Source organism: Coturnix japonica, chromosome Z, assembly GCF_054131305.1.
Source record: "Coturnix japonica strain WE chromosome Z, WE-NBRP24, whole genome shotgun sequence".
Lineage (NCBI taxonomy): Eukaryota > Metazoa > Chordata > Aves > Galliformes > Phasianidae > Coturnix > Coturnix japonica.
Genome location: NC_140702.1, coordinates 46,918,691 through 46,930,806, shown reverse-complemented (window position 1 = coordinate 46,930,806; position 12,116 = coordinate 46,918,691). Strand labels below are relative to the sequence as shown.

Below are 12,116 nucleotides of genomic sequence, written 5' to 3'. Positions count from 1 at the left end.
TTTTGCTTTTTTGCTGTTTTTCTCTCTTCAAGCTGGAGTATTTCTTGTTACTATCCCCAGAAATTGAGTCACAATAGAGTCTCAGCCTGCCTGGGAGCTGTCATTAGCAAAACAGGAAAGGTAACAGGTGGTCGCTTAGATGACTTAGTACTTAAAATATACCACATTCTTTCTTTTTTCTTTCCTTTTCCATTTTTTGGAAAGAAATTAACATAGAAAGAAATAATCCTCATGATCCTTACATCACTTGGTAGGTACCTGGCAAAACAGTTTTGGTTGTGGAGATTCCTATCATAATTGTTGGCTTTTTGTTAGGTGATTTGTTTCAAGCAAACTTTGATCAGGTATGTAAACAGCTCAGTTTACTACATTTGACATTCTCTGAAGAATGTTATCCAAAAGAACCAGGGTGTATCATAGAATAATTCCATTGCATTTTCTTCAGTATTTATTTGTATGAACTGGCTAAGAAGCTTGAAATGTTCACGTTCCCTTTTCAGACTATACAGGATGGAAGGGATAGTATTTCACAAGTATGTGAAAAGAAAAAGAAAAAAGATTTTGAGGCGCACATCTCATTGCTGTTTTTGCGAAATAAAAATATAGTGTGCTAAAGATTAATTTGGATTAAAAAACAATTTTGCTGACCCTTGCTTGAAACTTATTTTTTTTTCTCCTAAGTTGATTTCCATTTGGGTTTCTCTTGAATGCGGTTTTTCTTTCCCCTTAATCTACCTATGTTCACAGAATACCTAATTCCACGTTGTATCTTCAGCTTCCATTGAAGTGAACAGAAGCTGAAGAAACTGTGTTTTCTCAGAAGATAAGCTTAAAGGCAACTTATCAAAGAATATAATTCTCTGTTCCTTTATCTTCTCTGTTGTGATTTCCTTAGTGTACAAATCTTAAGATTAAATTACTAGTTCTTTTTGACTAGAGATGGTTACAGTTGAAAACAACATCAAGCAACTTTACCCTTTCAGTGTCACGTCATCCCCTGAGGCAGGTTGAATAGATACACGGCATGTGTCTGTTAAACATTAATTCTTTAACTGTGTTTTAGTGAGAAAGAGCAATATGGTATGTTTCAATGCAAGAATCTTTATTCCTACACAAACATATGGCATAGAATTATCTATTTAAAGATGGAACAATCCGATAATAATTTGGTAGAGTGACATCTGCACAATAAAACAAGATGCTGATCACACTGGAAAAGTAAATGCAAAAGTATTATACTGACTATTCCGACATCATCAGAAAGCCATTATCATTTCTTCATGGAATGTTAAAATTTAATGATCTAATTTGCTCTTATCACATGCAATATAAATAAAAAATAACCCTATTAAGTATTCAGAGACCCGTGCTGAACACAGAACTTCTAAGTGCTATCTTCTAGAGTTTGGACTTAAAGCACTTACATATGTTTAGCAGAGAGTAAGGAAAAACATTAGGCAAAAATAAAAATTCCGTGGTCATTTCCATCTTATCTGAAGACATTTGCATATTCTCTTCCACTCTCTGCATAGATTAATTTGTTCTCCTCTTCGTCCTGCTGCTAAATAATCAAGACGTAATTTGACATTAGTCTTCACTTCTGGAAATAATCATGTTGATGCGAGGACATAATGATAGTTTTTCCCCAAGTCAAATGTGAGTGGTGATTCTTTGAGGGCAGTGTGAAGTGGATTCTTGTTTGAATGCCAGACTTGACACTCTCAACAGGGTTTGCTGGGTTATGATCCTTAGGACAACTATAGAATGTAAACATTGAATTTATTTAAATATTTGGCAGCTTTTTATATGCTGAGCAAACATATCCATTAATAACTAATGGAACTGCTTAGCAAATTGTTATTCTTTTAAGTTATCTTTGTTAGGAATGGTTTAAGTAGTTGCTTACATAGAGAGGATATGTTCCTTTCTTCATTCAGTGTATAAAGGCAGAGTAAGGCTTGAGCTGATCTCAGCATTTCAGCTTTGCAATATTGAGTATATAAATATATAAAGTATATTTAACACACAATTAGAACAGTTAAGATTATTTCGTATTCATCTTTTGTTCTGTACTTTTAAAGCTGCTTTTTTTTCCCACTTCAATTTACTGGGTCACACAACTGAAAGAAAGCTTTGCACTTTCTATTAGGCATCTACTGCTGCTTATGTTTTTTTCTCTTAAAGAACACATTAATGAATGGCAAATATATTTATATATGTTTTATTCTTTTACAGCTAATAAATGTTAACTGGCATTTTTTTCAAACACAAATAAAACAACAGCATGTACTGCTTTCTTTTACATATTTCTCTATGCAGCCTTTCTTGTGTGACTGTATATAACACACAGTTGTATTTTTTTTGCAACTGGAAGTACAGTTGGCCAGAATGAGTTTGTATTTTCTTTTGTACTGCCTGCTAGCCTATGGAACTTACACCAGTTTTGCTTATGACAGATTTCTGGCTAGCTGCAGGTGTGGATGGAACATCCTGTAGAAATGTATTGGACTTATGGAAGTTAATACATAGTTGATACAGATATATATATGGTTTTTTTTGGATGGGTTCTGACTGACTAATGGACTTCGCACAGATGAAAAAGCCACCAAGATATCACATAGGACCATTTGTTTGGTCTTATCAGTTCCTTCTCTACCAAATACAGACCTGCAGCAAAGGCTGCTCTGAGTGAAAGGCATGTAATATAATATTCTTTTGCATGAAGTGTAAGCATTTCTCTGATGTCAAAGCCTTTACATTTCAATAGCAGTTTTATTTATTTCAGGTGGAATAAATGTATGCTTTAGAATGGAGTGAAATCAGTGAAAGAATACATCTTATGTTCTGTAAATAATATTTACAGTAATGTGAGCTCTGCATAAAATCTTATGTCTGTTTGATTGAACCAGATGTTGTTAAGGAAGCGTCGGTGTTAGAACAGTATTTATGTTCTTATGAATACCAAAAAACTTCAGTTAAAATTTTTCATATTTAACATCCCACATGATCTGATTGTGATGAAGTAAAGCTGATTACCTTATTATCTTGAAATAATCAAGCAGCTACTGGTAATGAACTATTTGTCTTAAATTTGGGGCCCGCTAGGAATCTAGCTCTAGTTCTGTTTGTTTTTTTTTCCTATGGGAGCTTCATTAATTTATATTAGACATTGTGACTACCCAGGTTCCAGTCAGTTGTCCAGAGAAGGGCAACAAAACTGTTGAAAGGTGCAGAGAACAAGTCTTACGAGGAGTGGCTGAGGGATATGGCGTTATTTAGCCTAGAGAAAAGGAGGCTGAGGGAGACCTTACTGCTCTGTTCAGTTACCTCAAAGGAACTGGAAGCAAGCTGAGGGTTAGTCTCCCAGGCAGCATGAATATTAGGAAAAAATTCTTCACTGATAGAGTTCCTGCTGCCCAGGGAAGTGGTTGAGTTGCCATACATAGATGTGATGCTTAGGTCATGATTTAGTGGTAGATCTGGAATTGCCGTGTTAACAGTGAAACTTGATGACAGTAGAGGTTTTTCCCAACCTAAATGATTTTGCAGATCTTGGATTCTATTTAAAGTTCTTTATCACCTTGCATTATCGTTGGTAGAACATCCTCTGTTCATTTGGCAGAAGTGTTAATAATGTGTTAATAATAGCATAATATTGCCACATAATTGTGAGCTTTTGTCAGGATGTAGGGAACAATTGGCTGATGACAGTTTTAATTATTTAGAAAGTAATTATGAAAGAAGGCACGTAGACCTTATATGATCCTCCTATATTCTATATCAGTCTGAAAAGAAAGATAATAAAATTACTCAAATTCTTTATTGAGTTCTGTTTAATGATTAAAAAAGAAGCAAAATAAAAAATTAAGAATACTAGACTAAACATACAGTTTGCTAAGTGCAAAATCATCGTAACATCATATATCTTAAATTGTCTCCACATTTAAAAATACTGAGGCATGGTTAGGAGGTGTTGTTAAAACACACTTGACCAATTAAGATTCATCCTTTGGCTATGACCTATTGAAGAAAATACTGTTTTTAAATTGAAGAAAATACTACTATGAACATAGGTCTTCACAGGCTCCTAACACCAATGAATTGAGGTAGAGGTATGAATTAGTGTGAACATGCATAATCATGCTGTCATCTAGAGAACACGTTAATGGTACATACTTGGCAACAGTGCAGATCACTGGTGGCTGTAACTTCCCAACTTCGCAGTAGAAGGTAGAAGATTGTATGACTGAGTGGGAGTGTGGGAGAAGGACCATATATATATGACTATACATGTATGTAGTCTGCTCTCTACAGATTGCTATGCAGGTTTTGCTTCTGAAGTTTTTAAGGTCCGTTTTGTATGATATTATTGTTCTACAACACCAGTTTAGTTGTTTGTTTTTTTTTTCCTTTTGTATTTCCTGGACAGCAAAATGCAGACCTGTGCTCAGTTATCTGAAGGGAGAGAAGTGTTGGCTATCACCTTCTGTCAGAGTCCCTCATTTGATTGTCATGCATTTAGAGACTGCAAACCAGCAAGGCCTACATTGTCAAGATGCAATCATTCTTTTCTTCACTCGAGAGGAAGGGAATTCCATTGCTTTGAATGGTCTTACATTTTTTTCATTAGGAATATAAATTTAATTCAGTCTCTGTGTACACTGAGCCTGTTCATTGATTATTTTTATTTTTAATTATTCTTTTTTATTTTTTTTTCTTTACTTTGTTTTGGAAACTCATATTTTCCAGGAAGGAATTCAATTTTCCATGACTGTTGGCAGATGTTTCTCTAGGATCTTTAATGACAATGATGTATTTGTTGATAACTTTAGTACTTGCTAGAAGGGGCTTTGTATCGCATCAGTGATTGCGGGATTTTTTGTGTGTGTGCGAGAGCCTTAGTCAACAGAAACATATTCAATTTCTTTCAAAAATGTCTAGGGGTGGTTTAACCCTATTTTGAATGCATACCTCATCTAAGGAATTTTCCTCTGGTTCAGATACTCTATCTCTTTTTGTGGCAGGTGAAATACATAATGGTGTTGTTCTGCTCTTTTGGCTCTTACATTTTTGCAAGTTGTATTTTTTGAGTAATTTTTAATACTTCAGCTACTGTTCCAAGATCATGACAGTAAGGTTGTGAGCACTGGGTTTTCATGCTCTGTGTGCCAGTGGTAGGTTTTGAAGCATTTGGTTCATAGACCTGCAAGTAGTTTATACTAAAAATGTGCCGATGTCTGAACATGAAAACTTTTGAAGGGATTTCCATATGGCTTTTACGTGTTAGAGGATAAAGTCATAGAAGAGTCTGCTGTTTCATCCTTACTGTCATTTTATGTTCACCTCCTCTCATACCTTAGCAAACCTAGACCAGCTGCGTAACAAAGCTTGTATTCTCATTGTGTTAAGTTGGCTGCATTGTTAGCAATGAGAGGAAATCTCCCATTTGTGGAGGATATTCTCTTTGTCCTTGTAAAGATTTAACAACTCTTTTTGTTTGTTTTTACTTTAATTAATGAACTGGGGGGAAGGAGAAAACACAGTGTAAAATCCAGCTAAGCTACCGATGCTAGACAATTTCTGAACAGGTTATATTTGGTAGAAGCTATGAACATTCCTGTGCTAAGGGGAAATTTCAGACAACTTTAAGGTGCTTAGTTGGTTTCTTCTGTTGCTACCTCAGTTTGAAAGGAAATTGTGGTAGAAGTATGAATAGGAACTCCTCAAAAGTTAGGACATGTTGGCTTTGCCCCTATCACACTGTTTATGAAAAAAATTAAAATTTTAATACATTATATATATGTATTATATATATACACATATATGTAAAATATATTTACATATGTGTATATGTACATTGTATATGTATTTTCTTCATGCGTCTATATAAAGCATGTTTAAGTCTCATAGTCAGACTGTAAATTGCTTTATGTTCTGGTAATGTTTTTACAAGAATTTCAAGTGGCGAGAGAAGTGTGTAAATTAGAAGTTAGCAGGCAACCTTCTTTATGACATGCTTTTGTTAAATAAGACATTCATTGTTGCTTGGTTGTTCAAAATCTGGAAGCCCAGTAAATGGAAGAAAACCACTGATGATAACATACTCACCAAACAGCTGTTACTGGAAGACTTTGTAGTCTGCCTTAATTTTAAATATGTGCAGCGCCATAAGTATGGAAATATGTGTGTGCTAGATTAAAAAAAAAACAAAACTTGGATGCAAAATCTGTATGCAGATAAGACACCCTCAAACAGTAATTCTGTTCCCCTTTGATTCCCAAATCCTCCCAGCAAACTTGAATGACAGAGATCTTATTATGCTATGCTTTAACTCATGGTCATTCTGAAGAGCTGAAAGTACTGACAGGTAGTTTTCTTGCCATTAATAGAACAACTAGTATTTCTGACAACAAATGATGTTGTCAGAAATGTCGAGAGACAGGAATCTCTCTGATTAGGTTTAAATTACTGGTAGAGATTTTTTTGGGAAAAATACTTGACATGTGAACAAAAACCTACATAAATAAAACCAGAAGAACTTTGGACAGCATTTATTCCATGATTAATTCAGCCGTTAGCTCCTCTGCCTTTGGAAGACTTGAAGATAGCTGTTTGCAATGATGCTTGAAGGACAATTCTTTAAGGCTACACCGCATATATAAAAAAATATTATTAGTGCTTTTTTGTTTGCATCGTTTCTGACAGGATTGCTGTTCAGGCTTTTGGATTTTCTAGGAAGACTGGAGTATATTGTTTGTTTGTTTGCTAGTTTTTAAGGATCACAGTGCTCTTGAACTTAATTGGTTTGGATTTAAACTGGGTTAGAACACTGGATATCTACTGTTTCTTTCCTTAACAGGTTTTGTTAAAAGCTCAGTCATATCAGTGGGTAGCTGGAAATTATTTAATTTCTGTGCTTTACTTCTTTTCCCAGTATTCCAATACGTAGGGCCAGATCATTATTTTGATTTTCATTAATGTTTTTCTGCCCTCCATGTTTTGACTTCTTTTTAAAATTTTATTATTATTATTATTATTATTATTTAATTTTTATTTTCATTTTCTGTGGCGGAATTGGGTTTGTTAGAGAGGGCTGAAAAAAATATTTTTAGATGCCTGAGAAAATAATTTTCTTAAATTCAGAAGTAAGGTTTACCATTTGGATCAATGAGCAGAGAGTCAAATATATTCTAGTATTGGTTCTGTCTGTGATGTTACTTTGACAAACAGTTCTTTCTGTGGTCTGGTTTCCTCTTTTCTGTTATCAGGAAAAAACATTAATAATTGCAAAACATTATCAAATTCCTGGACATGTGTGTAGGATTGATATCTTTGTTATCTGTTGGAAAGCATATATAAGTTTGCTAAATTTTGTTCTGTTTTGCTGAGCAGGAGCACAAATGAAGTGTTTCTGGGGAAACATGAACTCAATTTAAGAATCTTATTGACTAAACAATGATTTAATAGATTGACAGTCTAGAAGAAGACTGTGTTAGGTGTTAATTCTTGCAGTTCCTATCCTCTGTGGATTTTCCTCTTAACAACTGGTGAGGTTATCAGTATATAAACCTATCAGTAGTTTATTGAGCCTATTGTTTGACACAGTGTGTACAGATGCTGCAGAATATCTATGTGTAACAGATGTTAGGCAACTGATCTTGAAAAACTGAGCCAAGCTATTGCAGCTGTCTATTGCATACCTTGAGAAACTTAATGAATATAACTGTGCTTTCAGTGCTTCACACAAGACTTGACCACGTCATTTCTCTCTGATAAGAATTTCATTGCTGAATTCTCCTTCCCCCAGACAGAAGCCATTATGTACTGTGATTTACTATTCATAATGTTGATTTGTTATTCTTAACACTTCTTAATACATTTTTTGATTGTCCTTAAGGTCACTTCCAACCCAAGTTATTCTGTGACTCTGTCACGACTGTGGAATTTATATGATGAAGATGAGGGATAGCATTATAGTTCACCTGCATTAGTGGCTAACAAGTACAATTTATGATATGATTTGTAATATATAAACATGATTGCACAGGCTATTCTTAAAATATTTTTGTGTTAATATATTTTGGTTACTTCAGGTATTCAGGAGATCAGAATTACTTTATTTATAGTAAATGCAGTCTCCATAGTGTCAGAATTCTTCCTGTTTTCAATGCAAGCAGTCTGACATAGTCTAAGTTAAGCCTTTGCCGTCTAGAACTGAGGAAGGGCAGACCAAATGTACTAAGGTGAGCAACACAGTGTAAGAGAAGGATAGAGGGCAGTTGATGTGCAGCAGAGAAAAGCTCCAGACAAAGGGTTTTTGTCTGTAGGCATCGAGGATGGATTCCTAGCAAGAGAGGAGAAGGATTTTGGGTAGACATAAAGAATAAAATGAGATTGAAGAGAGAAAGGTTAACATCTAACGATTCAACTCATCTTTTTTTTCCTACTACTTTGAAAAAAGAAACCCCTCACAAAAAAGCAGACGTGCACATACAATAGCAGCGGAGAACCTTAAAACAGTCAAGCTTCAGAGGCATAGTTTTACTATTCTTGTTCTACTTATTATATAAATTGAGCATTGTTGGCAATGATACTCTTTTCACTACGCTAAACATGACAATACACTCTTGTTTCTTTTGGTGTCATCTTCTTTCTGGGTAGCAACACATGAAGAACAGGCATGCTATCTTGTATATTAATTTGTTGTTCTATTAGAAGCCAGAGTATATACACACACACACTTACGTGTATACGTATACACACATATATAATGCCCCTTCTCAGCTCTTGCTATATATATGTGGAGATATCTTCATTCAGATCTTAGTGTGTCTCCATCTAGTTCCTTGGATCATAGGCTGCTGTTTAGTTCCATTTTGAATTCTATTACTTAACTCAGTACACTGAAGTCTTACTTAAGTCAGTCCGTTCTGGGTCTTGTGAGCCAAGAAAGCAAGGGCAGTAATGGCGGATAACATAAACAGAAAGAAAGTCAGGGAGGTAGAAAAAGATGGTCTTATTTCACTAATTTCCCCTCAGTGTTTCTGTTCTCAGGGTTTGAAGAGAATGCTGGTACTCTGGGTGAAAACAGATGTTTTTAACAGTGGCATCTGGCTCTGGTGGAATTAGTTCCATGTTTCTGTATTTTTAAATATAAAATTAATCTTATTTATTTATTAATTTATTGGTAGAGGAATGTGTAGGTGGCATATGGTTAAGTGGAAAGTAAATTGGAAATAGGAATCAAGTAAAAAATATTTTTTAATGCAGTGTTTAAATATTGGACTGTTTTACAAATATTGCAGTCTATTTGCTTATGCATATATGAATACAAATAATGATTTTATTAGAAGTATGTTGTTTTGTTATTTACTTAACACATCGTGGAATGTATAAAAAGGCCCTTAAAGAAAGTGATGTTTTGAATTTGTGTTCTGTATGACTGGACATGAGAAGGAACTGCTTATATTTTCTTTGACTGTCAGAGGAGAGCTTGGTTTATTGCAGGTTGTGTGGATGGCTAACTAATATCAAAGGTTTCTGCAGCAGTGCAGAAGTTGCCAGAAGGTCAGTGTGAAAATGCATCACAACCTGATCCTGTGGCACAGAACGTTTATTGCTACTAGGATTTATTAAATTCTGTCCAGCAAGCAAACACTGCCTGACAAACACTTGTTCTACAGGTATTCCATAGAATGCAGTTCTAACTGCAGCACCTATTAATTGAAGTTTATAAAAAAACTTTTTTTTTTTTTTTTTTCATTTTCATTTTCTGAGCATCATTTGTTTAAGATATTGCATCAAGGGTGGAAGACAGTAGGTGGAATGGTTTGTTAAACAGTGCAGTTGAAGTTAAACTGGGAAGAAGAATCTAAATTAAATGAAATATATCTCTCCTATAAATTCATCATTGACAGTGTACCATGGAGAAAGCTTTAATCACTATAAACAGTTAGGAAAGTATATGAAAAAATGTGATCCGAGAAATCCTGTGTTAAGGGTCATGGTTTAGATCTTGTACTAATGAACATGGTTTAGTGGGAGATGTTGGTGGTAGGTGGATGGCTGGACTTGATGATCTTGGAGGTCCTTCCAACTTCGCTGATTCTGATTCTAAATACCTTGACTAGATGATTTTTATAGTCCATTTTTTTTCTGTGTCGTTTGTACAGCATGTAAAGTTTAACAACCTGATACTTTCCTTAACCTGTATATTTGTTGCTTTATGTTTTATAGATGTCCACTCTCCCTTTATGAAGAAGTGAATTTTGTTGTTAATGGTCTAAAAAAAATTTAAGAGCTTTTTTAGGTCCTAGTTAGATGTGATATGGTCAAAATACGTCTGGTCAAAGCATGAATCTTACCATAATCTCGCTGAGAGTAGTTAGGTAAAGAATCCTGTTTTGAAAGATGCTTTGGTAGTTGTTGAACAGGAATAGATCTAGAAGCTCGACATATTCATCCCAGTTTTTCTGAATGAGTGCAACAAATGAGAATAATCAAAGAAGTTATTCTCCGCTTCCATTTATGAATAATATTTATTTGGGGGAAAAAAAAAATTGTGGCTAAGCATGTCTTGCTTAGGTAGTTTTTTCTCATTACAAATATGTATCACATTTGTATAGGCCAATTGGTTAAAGTTGCTGATAGTTTTTCTTCCCCCCCATTGCTAAAAAGGCCAGCATATATATGCTCTATATATGCTATATTCTGTATTCTGGGCAAGCAATAGTAGTGTTGAGCATGATGTTTCTCCATTATTTTTTACACGGAGGTGTACATCTTTAGCAGCTTAAGATCCTGAAGTAGGATTCTGAAGCTAACTTTGCGATTGCGCTGGTCTGCAGGTTGCACATGGCTTTTCTGCTTGGCAGTCCTTACATATTACTACAGCAGTAGTGGTAGGGATTTTATTGGGACAGTGGTGTGATGTGTGTTGGTAGGGAAATTTGGCAAATCATTTAAAAAGATTTTGTGTATGCAGTAACTTCCCATTAAGTCATTGCCATGTGCTAGCTTTTGCCTTCAGATTTTCCTATTTTGTCTTTGAAAGGAAAGCAAATGTGTTAGTGCATCTTGGTGTTCTTTCTTTTCATTGTACTACTTAACGGTTTTCAAGAAGAAGAAAGGTGGGTTAGAAATAGGTAGAAAGAGCAGACAAAAGAATTTGCATCCATCCCACAGAAAGCAAGCTAATAAACACTAGCAGTCTGTCACAAGCGTGTTTCAATTTTTATAAGAGTAAACACCTTCCATGCTTTTTCACCCCTTTTAAATTAACTGGAAAGCCAGGCTATGTATTTAGCATTTTAGCATTTTTTGTATATCACTGTCTACCTTAAAGAAAACGTTATCTCAGTTTTGCCCATTAACAGAGTCATTTATCTGTAGTATTAAATTCTTCAAAAGTCTTTCCACTTAAGAATCTGCTTTTTTAGCCAATTTGCTTTTAGTCTGAATAATGTATGTACTGCAGGCATATTGATTGATTTGTTGCATCCTCTTTTAAGAAGTATTTTGAAGCTTCAGTAAAATAGCTTCAGTTTTAAAATAATCTGTTAGTATTTATGGTGTTTCTTACAAAGAATCCCATACATTTTCAAAATTGTTAATTCAATTAGTATAAAATATTCCATCATACACAGCATTTGAAAGAAAACAGTACAAAGATTATTGATCAGAGGCCAAAGTGAAGTTGATGAGAGAAATAGTGCATGAGAAATAGTGCATGAGATTTTAAGGTGTACATTGCACAGAAGGCTAGATTACAGGTTTATAACATAGTGTTCTAGACCTTGAAACATAAGAAACTTAAGTGTCTGCTCTACATTCTTGCCTGTTCCTCTTTGTAGGAAAACCCAAACAAAACAGAAATTTGGTGTGATACTTGTGTGCATTTCTTAACTAAGAAGTTTCTCGTTAGAAGAGATATAAAAGATGGAGCCCTATAAATTCCTGCAAATACCTTTTGGACATGTGGCTAATATGTTGCTTATTTTTAAGAAGAAAATAATGATGCTTCTGAGGATTCATGCGATGTTTGCATTCAATATATTATGCTTAAGTTTACAAAGGACAGTAAATAGATCTTAAAGTGAGGCTATGGCTTCTTTTAG

At 34.6% G+C, this 12,116-nt stretch overlaps 1 protein-coding gene across 7 annotated transcripts in view; it reads left to right on the top strand.

Moving 5' to 3' along the window:
- KDM4C (lysine demethylase 4C) overlaps window positions 1–12,116 on the top strand; it is a 268,145-nt gene that overhangs the window by 128,087 nt on the left and 127,942 nt on the right. The window lies entirely within an intron of this gene.